Genomic DNA, 14,176 nt, shown 5'->3' on the forward strand with positions numbered 1-14,176 from the left:
CCATGCATGGTACTTCAAAACTTTACATTTATATTCTGAAACTTTGATATCAAATTATGCGATGGCAATTTTGATTAATGCCTTGGGCAATAATATGTCCCGAATTTCATAGCAATGACAACAAATTGAGGAAATAATATTTGAATTACAAGTAATATTGCTTTGGAAACTCATGATCAAATAACAGTCATATAATGAAATTTAGTGAATTGGTGAAGAAGGGAATATGATAGCAGGTAGAGTTTATCTTTTTAATAATGTAACCTGTTGTCACACGTTAATGATGCATTGTTGATTACTCTTGATAAATATGAAATTTTGTCGCGGTGTAAAACTAATTAAGAATCTTCTAATTTGCATGATATTGTAGTTGAAAAAAAAATTTACGAAGTACAAAAAAGGTAACACAAGAACCTTAAAATATATTGCAAAAAATTAATATTCATCAGAAAATATAACAAAATTATAAAGAGTGCAGGATAAATATAATAATTCTTCATTTCAAAGCTGGATTAATACATAACCATTATTAAGATAAATTGAGACAGTTTCTCTGTTCAAAACTGAAAAACCAGAACCGATGAAGACTTTTAGGACTAAAGGAATGGTAAGTTGATGTAAGTCCTTTATCCCTCTCTCATTAAAATGCACTATAGACTATTTAAGGGATAAGTGTCTTTTTTTATGACGTGATCAAACAATCTGCTCATGGGATAATTTGCATAAACGCCGAATGCGTTTTTGCATAAAATTATCACGTAAGCAAATTGTTTGATCATCTTCATAAGAAAAGGTTATTCCTTATATTTACATTCTTACCTCATGCTTGATTTAATTTTAAAAAAAATGATATTTTTATGATATTTTTGTCAATACCAGTAATTGGAAATCTAAGTCTAACAGCCTCGCCCAGTGTATTATAAGCCATGAGAGGGCATGCGCAGTTCTGTCACGTGGTAAGTTTTATGAAGATATAAAGCTATTTCCTTATTTGTTGTTTGATCTTGGACAAATCCATTTGAAAAAGTATTAGGCACATGCTTTGTTTTAATATGTTTATTAGTTTTTTTAAAATGATATTATTGGCACACTTCTCCAGTTACTCTCTCTCTCTTTATCTTTCTCTCTCTCTCCCTCTCTCTAGAACTCTCTTTCAAATTATATGCTATTAGATAAGTATATATTTGAAAATGTATTAGGCATATGCTTTGTTTTAATATGTTTATAGTTTTTTAAAATATTATTGGCACAGTTCTACAATTACTCTCTCTCTCTCTCTCTCTTTATCTTTCTCTCTCTCTCCCTCTCTCTAGAACTCTCTTTCAAATTATATGCTATTAGATAAGTGTGTATGAACACGTATTCGTTATCATCTAAAACCTAAATTGACAGTATTTGTACGGATCAGGTGTGACAGTCATTAATTTTGTACTATAGATAACAGAAAACACATGGTCAGAACAGATTTCTAATAGTAACCATATTCATTTTTGCACAGTAATCGCATGTTTATCTTTAAATAATCAACGAACTACACAAGTTATTCTGAATATATATTACAGCTGAATATCACATGCCAGACTATGCTTTAGTGATATATATTTTTATTTTACCTTTCAGATAATTTTTCTTTACAAATTCCTCTGATTCGCTCACTCCATACGTTAGCGAGTCTAAAGCTAGTTACAACCATCTTTGTACTGCATCTGCCTTCACTTTATTGTACATTTACCATTGGTACATATTCAATGATTTAACAACTCAGAATGATCTATTTAAGAAATGAATTTGATTTTTGAGAATTCATGTAGACATGAACTACGACGCTTCACGCCGGCATATTGTTAGCGCTTCATGATAAATACTAGTATGCAGGCGTGAAGTGTTGTAGTTCATGTACCTCATGAATTCTCAAAAATTAAATTCATATCTTATATTCACATTATTTTTGTGATGACCTGCCACATATTTTTGTCATTCAACGATCATTTTTGAAAAGAAAAGTTTGCGCTATTTTTTTACTTCAGTTAAGTCACAATGGAAATATTCTTACTCATTCCACGGTAGTTCATGAGAACTTTTTTCGAATTTGAAAAAGAAAAATGTTTGGAAATTTAATGTAAATATTTTATAATTGTAGCAATATTCTGCTTGTGTCTTTCCTTTTAAAAACTGATGAATTTGCATCATCAACTTCCTGAAACAAGGAAGCAGTATGTTGCGCCAAATATACCTTGAACTAAAACATTTGTTCTAGGTCCAGCGTATTTGTTTTTACGATCCACATACCAGATTTTTTGCATCCCATCCAAAGATTCGTTTTTGTTAAGATGTTAAATTAAGTCCATGATTTTATCATCATTGTATGTGTTTACAATTTGATTACGTACATTTATTTGTAATGATATGATACATTTTTTTTAATTGCTGAGTTTTGTATTTTTGTTCTAAAATAAGATTATATACGAGTGCACTTGGACTTGCCCACTAATGAAATGATAATGGTTGCAATAGAATAACTCCGGTCACGCATAATTTCCAAAACATTGGCAAATACAGTATATTTGATGTAGTTTGAATATGTTATTCTCGTCCAACAGTTACGAGCAGGGTTTATCGCTTTTCCGTGCCTCTAATGGAGAGAATAGTTTCAGAACGATATTCGGAAAAGAAAACGAGATAAGTCCACAGGCAGATGTTTTAACTAGCAGAAAATCATTTAACACATCCAAAATCCTCCGCAATTACTCTCAATGGTCTTAGACACAATACTCAATTTATTTAATGATCAATCCTGGATGTACTTACAGTGATTTTGTATAATAAGGAGATGCGGAAACTTCTTTCATTAAACGTTTTATCTTCTCGTCTTGATGGCGTGATCTGATAGCTGACGGATACGAAGAGCGAACATCTCAAATTTCCCCGACAGTTAAGTGTCTGGGAGACAGGAAAATATTGTCTTCAGACCCCCGACTGATTCAGACCCCCGGAATCAGTGAAATTTAACTATGTTTGGTATAACCCAGAATGCATCGACATGTCTTTTTAGAAATAAACAATGGTAGGTAAATCCTAGGTACTATAAAATGTAAGCTTATTCTATAAGAATATGGAAATAAATTCTTAACAATTTCTTTTTTCAATAACATTAGGAACATGAGTAATGTATCATTTCTAATGAGATCATTGCTCAGTTAAAAATTCAGTGTAACATGACATCGAAATTAAATCCAAAGTGTTAATGTTCTGAAAGAACTATACGTAAGCGGAAGAATATGTTGATAAGCACTGGGTAATTTCCATCTCAATTCTTTCAGTAGATTTTAAGGCCTGGATATTGTCGTTAAAAGGGGGACAGAGGATATATATAAAACATGTACTTCTCGCTGTTAAATGGCATGTTCAAAGGTTATTCCAAGACCCCATCATAAGGTATAAGGTCTTTTTTTAAGGAAACAATAATAGGATAGCGTTTTATGCAAGAGAGTCTTAAGGAGGAATTCTTGTCTGGTTTGTGGCTAATTCAGATTTTCAAATCATATTTGCTTAAACGTCTTTTACATTGAGAAGTTTTGGAATTAAAAGATCATATTTTTCTTTCCTTCTCACAAATTAAATGTACAATTTGATTTAGAAATGGGAAACTGAGTTTAAAATCTAGCATGGACTATATTTTTGGCGGAACAATGGCGTAGGAATATATCACTCTGCTTTTCATATCTACTACAAATTACTGAATTTAGTTCACAGTCTGAAACAATAAAAGGCTTAAAGGATTTTCTGAAGTAAATGAAATTAATGATTAAAGACTCTAGTTTAGAATATATTAAATAAGTATGCATTTCTAAACAAACTACAATGTTGTTAGCATTTGAAAGCACCCTATCTATATATAGATTTGAGTAAAAAATCAATAAATTAACTTTCAATATCTTTTGTTTTTATATCATTTTCTAGATTTGTATGAGTAGTCCAACATACGTGAAAATAATAAAAATCAAAATATGAAGCATAGAAAAAAAAATACCTTTAAAATGTTTTCCTACATATATATAAATCTAAATTTTAAAAAGTCTAATATTTCCAATGTTTTAATGAGCGGTCTAAAAAAATCGATGTTTGAGCAAGGATGAGATATTGGACCTATCGATGGGATTTCGGACCGCTTACGTCATACTGTGGGTGGGATCAGCTAAATCTTATTTGCATTCGTTTGTGTTTGACAGTGACGGAATTGACCGAGTTTAACCGCAGTGCGGGTTAAATAAAGAAATTTACCTCTTGGAAGCCAAGAAAGATACACGTATGTCAAAAATAAATAAATAAAAGGTATAAGAAAACATTTATTGACTGTGTTCTCGGGCAAAATGCGTTTTATCGACCTCTCGAACTAAACTGTTGGCGTTCGACCGGCCTCAGTCAGTTTGGTTCATGGGTCCGAAAAAAAAACGCATGTTGCCCTCGAACCCTGTCAATAAAAGTATAATATTCCTAAAAATTGTAGGAAAATTAGAGGAAATTCGGGTTAACCAATTTTTATTTTACTTGAGTTATTTATATCAATTTGGTTGAATTATTTAGTAGATTTTGTGTGTCATAATCTTTCTACGTACGGAAGAAGAAAAGCATATAATTTTTAAAATAGAAAATAGAAGTACATGTAGGCATCACATGATTGGCAACAGTTAATATTTTGTTCTCTTCATGTCAAGCAAAAAGATAATGACTTGATCTGACTTTGCTGCTAAAATAAGAGTGTCATATTTAATTCGATACCGTCACTTAATGATATGGACGAAAATTTCAACAAATTTTAGATACAATAAATAAGAAGAATCCCTCCCTAGCCGTAAAACGGATCCATTGCATCACCGACTGAAAAAAAAATCCTGTTTTCATGAAACGGTAAATAAACGGAAAATCATTAAAAGTCACAAAGGTTATAAAAAGTAAATGTAGATTGCCTTGAATGAGGTAAAACTAAATCCCCGTTAGTTTCTCTGGAAACCACAAACATTGCCTTCCCACAGTTGACTATACTAGTAATTCAAAAATATAAGATTTCATATTTTGACTTCCTGAGGCTAAACCTTCGGTATATATATATATTTCGACCTCATCTTATGTCAGCATATGTTTTTAAGCAATGGAACAAAGGATTTTAATTTCTAGTAATTGTAAAGAGTTGGAGTTTCTTATGCACAAAAAACTAAATTAAACAGCAGTCACATATGACTATAAGAAGAACATTTGCATATATATATAGGATTTAAGGTCAGACGACACGTTCCTCAATAATATATAATTTTCCCCCAAAATTTGTAGTTGAAGTATTGCTAATTTAACAAGTTTCCTCACAAAAAATTGAGGTACCTTACCAGGCATTTGTGCAAGATACCAGAGGGTGGTGTTTCCTATATAATCATATTTAAAATAACTTGAATTGTCATTATTGTTGTTATATTTATTTTCCGAGACATTCTGAAAACAGTTCAGAAATCATAAGATAATGTTAATTATGAATATTTTCAGATATATTACGAAGAGAAACAAAACAGTTATTTGAGGAACGTGTCGTCAGACCTTCATATTGAAAGTGACAATAACAAAATAGTAATATCCAAATCTATGACCTCGAAACCCATGTTTGTGGATTGCTTCTGTTTTGCAGGTTAAATTTTGTTGAGATACACGTCATGTAAAGGGGGCGGGAGGTAATTTCTTTATTCCTTTTTTTTTTTTTTTTTTTTTTTACTGAAGTGAAATAAATCATGAATATTCGGATTTGTTGAATATGTGTTTACATGTTAATCCTGCCGCTAGATGGTTCATGTGGAAATTAGTACAAATATGCAGCTCTTTTTTTATAGTGCACGTTAAAGGACTGAAAGAGTCGCCAAAGCAGCAATATAAATATCAAGTGGCAAGCACGAAATATTAAAAGTTCTACTTAAATATACAGCATCTGAAATACTTGTGATTTGTGAGTAGGAAACCAATTATTTTGATAATGTTAAAAAGTGAATAGCGTTTTGTCTAATTTAAGAGATACTTCTATGAACCAATTCGTTCAAGAATGGTAAAATTAATACGTATTTTGAAAATCCGCAATGAATTATGAGAGGTAATGGAATTTCGAATAATAAGCCATAGACAATTACTATAGTTATAATCGGAAAACGAAATCATACAAGTATCTGCATCATGTATTTAATGTGATAAGAGGAGTACGTTCGTGTGTGTACAATTAAGAAGCAAATAAAGGAAAATATATAGACATTGAATTCCAATGTACTTCATATTCAGTCAAAGAAAGATGACTCGGGTCAAAGTGGCCTATGGTACTTTGGTACTCTTGTGTTTAGCAAACATGTGACTTTTTTTAAATATGAGAAATGTTCCTTCTAGGCCCAGGGGGCATTTTCACAACGAATAAAATTTATCAATAACAAAATATTTTTTAAAAAAAATATATTTCACGCATGAAATAACAAATTATCGAGTCTACACTATATCGTGCAATGTTTTAATTTCCAGTTCGATAACCAAATGATTGAAATTGAATTTTTCTTTTCTTGCTTATCCGGATCACCAGATCAATGATTAATCAAAGTACAGAAAGCTTTTTGGAAAATCCCAACTGACTGCACGTAACCTTGTTTAAGATCCCGACACTGTCGTGAGAACATTGAGCTTCCATTCACTGCATCATCGCTAAATGCCTCTATTAAGCACTAATTACAGATTTAAATCTTTTAAGGAAAAAATAAAGATGTTTGAGATATGGAGAATTGATGGAGCGAAGCTAGCGGACTTTTAACTTACGATGAATAAAGCTTGTTTCGGAAGCATCTGCATCCTTTTTGCGTTTGATTGTACTTCAGTGAACATTGAAATTGTTGTCATATAGAAAACATTTATCATGCTATTGTTCCCACGAACACTAATTAGCTGTAATGAAAGGCTGTATGTCAACTCTGCTCCTCAGCCCGCAAAACAATATCAAGTACGGGAAAGAGTCGGACTATGCATGCACGATGCAATTTTCCTTGAGCTGACGAGACAAATCCCTTATCTAAATATAATGTTCTTTTTAATGAGGATCCTTTGCTTCTGATCCCTAATTGGACCCCGAGGAAAAATTAAGGACATATCATCCTTTCTATGAATAAACATGATAAGTAATTTAAAACGCTTCTTCATAAACGTCTCCGAAACACGAGATAATGCTATTTGCACAAGAACAAAGAATATCGTTTATTCACTGACAATATCGAGCTAATTGTTTTGTAAAGTGGCTTTCATAGTCTAATAGCAGGATAAGCAATAAATTTGCCGTAAATATCTTCTATAATTGCAAATGTTCTACAGCTAAGCATCTTTTTGCCTCCATACAATATTGTTTCATTTTACATGGCTGGACTTAGATAATATTTCTTGGAATGGCAAGACTTGATCAATCTTCTCCGGAATCGGAACGCAATATAATTCCCCTAGCCTCTCTCTAAACGTGGTAAAACAAATATGGAAGATAATATTTGATGTAATCTAGTTATTGTATTAGAAATTGATTACTTTTCCAGATTTTAACTCAAATTTAATGATTTACAGAAAGACAAAAAATAAATAGATGAACATTTTTGACTGTTGCGAACACAGTGTAATAATTCATGGCCATTTTTTGCCAATGACTGAAAAAATATGATTAATTTTTAAAAAAAGGATGGAAAATATTATATACATGTAAATGTTTAGGTTAGAAGAAATCTTAAAATATTAATAATTCTTGTGAATTAATTCATACTTAAATTGATAATCACTCTTAAATTGTAAAATTAATTCACGTTTTACATGTAATTCTTTACATTTAATTTATTTTAAAACAAATTCTTATATCTAGAACGTGGAAGAAAATATTTCTAAACTTTCCCAAGAATGACACAGTTGTCAACCAAGTGTTTAAAGATTCAATTTACTTTTAAGGTAAATTTTACTTAATCATCATAGCTTTAAGCTAGTTATATTCCCCCTACAAATAGCGCGGGTTTGGTGTATTAATTTGTCATCTTTATATGTTATCAGGTTTATAAGAAAATTAAACTCTTAGAATCCCAATCAGGTGTAAGGCGAGACTTTGAAAACGCAAAGCGGGAGGCATGAAGCTCACCTGTAATTGGAAAAAATGGGTTTGGGTAAATCCTAGGTCAGAGCTATAATGCCGAAAATTGCTAAATGTCTTTTAATTTCCAAGACCACAAGAGGTGATCTAGAAATTCGCTTGATAATGGGAATTGATCAAGATGTCGAATTTTAAGCTGGAATCAATAAGGACGAGATGATAGCAGAAAACTAATGCCGAGCAAATACCTCGTCTAAACCACGTTTGTGGCTATCAAAGCAATTTTCAGTCATTAGATTCGTGTCGGCCTGGTCAACGAAACCAGAGGAGGAGAATCTCCCCTTTCTACATCGGAGGAATTATCATAATAAAATTGCTAAACTGTCATCAAGATAGGACGATTTAAATGTAAATCTATCACGATTTGTGCGAAAAGTGACACGTATACAAGTGAAATATAGAAAACCACTGTAAGTTTTATTGACAAAAATTGAAGTTTATTCAGCTGTATATAAAAAATATTCCGGCCTTCAAGTACGATATTATGCATTTTAAGTGGATAAATGCGAAGCTTATTTTGATTTTTGGAAGTTCGTTACGACTCTGCCCCAGAAACAAGAACTGAAGATGGTGTTTTTGTAAATATGAAATAAAATATTGATTTTAAACCGATACATTAACGATTGAAAGTACATTATGCAATATGCTGCATGTTACTTTGACATGACAAAAAAGACGTGCTGGAAGGTCCCGTGTGAACGTTTGAGTTGTCATTATAAGCCCTGTATGTCAATAAAGCGATACGAAGCACCGAATTTATCACGAATTTTAAGCCAGGTATTAGCATTATCATGTCTTACGATAACGTAAGTCCATTGTGATCATTTATATACCCCAAACAGTTTAATAGTTCGCATATAAAATATTTTTAAAATCTGAAAGATTTATGTTGATGAGAAAGAAGCGAAATCTCTAACCTTTGTACATTAGAATATTTGGTATTTCGGGCACCTGTTATCGCATCATAGACATCATAAATCGGTGATAGTTTTATATTTTATTGAAGAAGAAATTGGCCGATCGTACGATGTTCAATATAATTTTCATGATAACGATCAACGCCATTAAAAAATGCTCGCAACATTAAAAGACTTCCTCTTCGAGAAAAAGCTATGATACAAAACTGATTATAACCCTTTTCTCTTCAAAAACGATAAAATTTCTGACAGAATAATTGGCACTTTTAGTGATGGTTTTCTAATAGGAATTAGTTACCAAAAGTGCTCGATATGTTATCTTCTTTAATTTTTAACATAATGGAGGAGCGTTTTGCGGTCTGTGTTCTTTTTGCCTGAACAAGATTGCAAAAGCGTTTGTCATCATACAGACGAACCCCTTGTTAGGAGTCTTCCACGATCGATATAATTAGTCCACAGTGCCGACGTCCCTTTTTCCATTAGGGCTACAATTATCTTCAGCAACGACTATAGTTTTAATAAAAGTGACGGTGCGTACGATTTGTCCTCGCTAATCGCTTTCTCGAGTTGCTTGAAACGAGCATTACAAGAATCATTTCAATAAAACCGTTTTGTTTTAATAAGTATGGTTTACCACAGGGCACAGAGATAGCGACAGTCAACAAATTAGACGGAATGTATCAGCTTGGTAGACTGGTCGCCAAGATGGTTAAGAATGTAAGAAAAGTCGTTAAAATTAATTAAGACATGAAGACAGCTTTCGTATGTTTTATTGCGAGACAGAGCATCTCATGTTGTATTATGAATCATGATACCATTAAAGTGGGTAAAGAAACAATCTGAAGACAATTGAGTGTCAATAAAAATGTTAATTTAAAATTCTTTATATAAATGAAAATCGCACTTGCAGCTCTTTTTTTTTTCCAGATGGAATCAGAAACAATTGAAAATATCAGAAAAATATACTTTTGAAGAGATGTACGGGTGTTTTTTTTTTCAATTTTGGAAGAAAACGATTCACAAATCACGTTTTAATTGGAATCAAAATTTGGAGGTCAATTCCGTGATTGAGACTGAGCGAACTTTGCCCATGGATGAAAGTGAAAAATGAGAAGAAAAAAGGATGCTTTCAAGGAACAATGTTGCGAATTTACAATTTGTCAAATTAGGATTTTCAAAATTACATCCACATTGTAAATTCATAAACAAAAATCAGTGTGAAGGAAAACTGGTACTAGTAGTTCTACCGTCTCTTATTCTTGTACATTTTCCAAGTAGTATAAATAGTAAAACTAAGTTTTCGTGCTTCGATCATATCTGTAAAAAAGAAAGTGGAAAGTGATCTGTACTTAACCAATTTACAGTTGCCAAATACTTTGTTGTTCTTTCAGTCCATATTTTACCACAATAAAAATATTCACTAGAAATTATTGGCACATTTCAGAGGATGCGATATTTTATAGTCCGGCGATGCAGACGAAGACCAGAGGGAAATAATAATAATCTCAGGGTATAGCAATGTACGCGTCTATTGATTTCGAATCCAGAAAGATATTAACAATTTTACGAGAATTTATCGTTTTTAATAGCCGTATAAGATATTTTATCGACTGTATATTTCCTTTCCGCCAACTATTAAAATCTTTAAAGCATCACAATGAGGGATGCATTTAGGAGTTCGATAATTGTAAACAGCAAACAATATGGTTGAAAATATTATAAATCAGCCACTTTGTTACAATCCTGGAAGCGTTTGTTTTCACTTTGGTTATCTTTTTATTACATTTTAAATCTCGCTGGTGTGTGCATTGCCGATAGTTTAGCAGCTTATCGACAAATGGATGAAACTCGATGATTTTTTAAGGGGAGTCCTATCATTCACTTTACGAAGAATAACTCGGCATCAAAAGAAATATATCTTCATCAGAAGTTGCAAGGAATTACCTTTGAAACCTGCATTGCCTGATAAAGCGCCACCTGCAAGCAGAATGAGACGAGCGCATCTGCAAACTGCGAAATATATGAGATAATCACACGATAAATCTTATTTATTTTTCAAAATTAAATGATCCCAATAGATTTGTTCCAGCAAATTTTTCAATGATTACGCTTTTCTTAACAGAATCAATCAAGGAAAAGAAATTTTGTGAATGAAATGGTTAAGTATTGAAAGATGAGCGTTTTATTGTTGTAAGCATCCGACTTTATTGCATTGACTGATGCATGCCAATAACATGTTATATTTTTTCATGATTTTGAGAATTTACATTCAAAATATTCTTATGATTGACAACTCATGTTTTATTTAGTTACAAAAGGAAAAGGAAAGAAAATAGACATGGAACATTGCTGGCAAGTTTACAGACATATCATATGATTAAACAGTGGGAAGAACATATTATAGTTTTTGGTAAGAATCCTTAGTGAGCCTTGCTTGGAAAAACCATAACAATAAATATTCAACATATATATATATATATATATATATATATATATATATATATATATATATATATATATATATATATATATATATATATATATATATATATATATATATATATATATATAAAATAATAATAATAATAATAAAATTGCAAGTGGAGTTTTTAATTAATGCATTTCTTGATATCATAGCTTTTCAACAGTTACATGTATGAATATTACCAATGAAAACAGAAACCAAAGGATACAAATTAAATGTATGCCACAATTTATTGCCTCCTTCAAAATTGGTAACCATGTTTAGCTATTTACATGTTCTTTAATACTCTGTTAAGAATACTGTTGCGAGTTGAGATCATCTGTACTTAAGAATTCAATGATTTAAACTTTTGTTTCATAGATAAAAAAATTAGGATTTTCTCTTTGTTTAGTAACAAAATTCAAACTCTTTTACAATGTAGTTTAAAATGAAATAAAGTACTGTACTCAAAATTCTTCAAAAACTATTTCTCGATGCGAGTAAGTGTAAATGACACCGACTTTAAGGCTTTCAAAAAAGATATTTCTAATTCACAGAAACTTTTACATCGAAGAAAAGAAGTAATTGATATATTTACATGCATTAAGGTAGTCTGATCCTCATGTTCTTAAAATCAGCATTGGAGTAATCGAAATTACTAATAAAAATTCTCTGAATTCATAAAGAAATGTGTATTTACCCATGGTATTTCTTCAAAGTTCATCATTATAGTTAATCATATTATATCGGGAAAATTGCCAAATCTCAAATATATTTTCAGGAAAGGCGAATAATAGCACCAGCTTTGTATTTTCTAATTGAAATTTGATTAACAAATATATTTTAGGACAAAAAACGATAGGTATCCAGGCCTTCGGAGAAAGTTGCTTTTTATACTTTTATTTTTAAAATATTACAGTTTTTTAGATCTTCTATTTTCTTAAATTATTATATAATACACAGTGTAAAATGCTTGTGCAAGAAATCACAGATCACTTCTAATTTTATATCATGCAAATATACACTGGTATTTTAGGTAAGTTTTAAAGAAATACAATTTCTGTCATAAAAAAAATTTGATATCAACTAAACAGCAGACTTAATAAAAGCGTAAAAAGTTTCTTGATGATGTATGCTATATCTTTAGTATTTTTTTTTTTAAATTTTGCTACTATATAATAATTCTCGCATATTCAGGCAATTAGATTGCTAGAGATCCCATGTCTTATTCTTCGTTTAAAAAAAATGCTATGTACAAATTACACTCGTCAAGTTTTACTATAAAAGAGAAAATACTTTCAAGGTTATGTTTGATGTAGCTTGTTAAGGAAATCATTTCGTACTATCATCACTTCTAAGACAGTAAGAAGCTAGACTGCATAGAAAGTATACATAAATGCAAAAATAATTTGTTTTCCTTTGTAACACGATTTATATACGCATAATGTTGTCATGTTTTGCCTCGTACGTATAGGCCTAAAAGATTGTTTCTCAAGTGTTACAATATATTAATTAACGTTTACAAAAAAAAAATGTTTACGATTTTCTTAATACAATTGTATTGTGTATATATACATAATACAAGTGTATTAAGAAAATTGTTAACAAATTTTGTGGCCTCTGGGTTTGGAGAGTGGAACCACAATAGGGTAATATTTCACATGGGAATATTCACCACATTGGTAAGTCTAAGTAAGAAAGATAACTCAGTTTCATTATGTATAATGAAAAAATATCTGAGGAAAGAAGATAAATAATTTCGAAAAATTTTCATAATTTTTTGGCTCAATTTTAATGAATTGTGTACCGGGAAATAAAACAAATAAAGCAAAGATTAGTTTTTAATTGGTCTTTGTGTTAATGATCTATTGAACTTGATAGTTTGCTAACTTTTTCAGAGGGGGTCACTTATGAACTGTTAAAGTCATTCCCTGCACTATATCAATGGTAAAACAGTATTCCACAAACTTATCCTTTTCTGGATACATTTTACAAGAATTTATAATTATAGTTTTTGAGAAGGATATTTTACACAGAAAAGTTTATCCGGATGGTAAAGTAACGTAAACAAATACACCATGACGAGATAGATGTTATGTATATGTGTCCTTTCTGACATATTTCATTTTGTCCAAAAAATCTGTCATATGTACAAACTTTGCATATAAGAAATATCAAAATTTTTGTAAAGGACATATGGATGACTGCGAGTTTTCTAATTACATTTAATTTGGTAAGAAATGAATGCTTACATGTATCTGTAGAATGGTATTTGCTTTCTGCATATAATGTACGGTTATAATGAACCTCGTACGTGTATGCAAGAAAATGAAATTATTGCAGTCGGACTTTATTATCCTTTTTCTCATTTTCTATGCTTAGATGTACATGTACCCGTAGTATTGTTTGGCTTTCTGCAATACGTTTAAAAATAACGTTACAATTATAAATCGTTCTTTTACAAGCCTTCGATCAAAGTTTCTGATTGACAAAATCTACGTAGTTTTTGGAGACCATGGGTACCAATTGCCCCGTTATTACCACACCTAGTTTTGTATTCATATGAAGCAGAATATATTCAAAATCTTGCACATGAGAAGAAGGAAACACTTG

Source organism: Saccostrea echinata, unplaced genomic scaffold (genome assembly GCF_033153115.1).
Source record: "Saccostrea echinata isolate AGI-Se365-2 ecotype Australia unplaced genomic scaffold, CSIRO_AGI_Sech_v1 ptg000047l, whole genome shotgun sequence".
Lineage (NCBI taxonomy): Eukaryota > Metazoa > Mollusca > Bivalvia > Ostreida > Ostreidae > Saccostrea > Saccostrea echinata.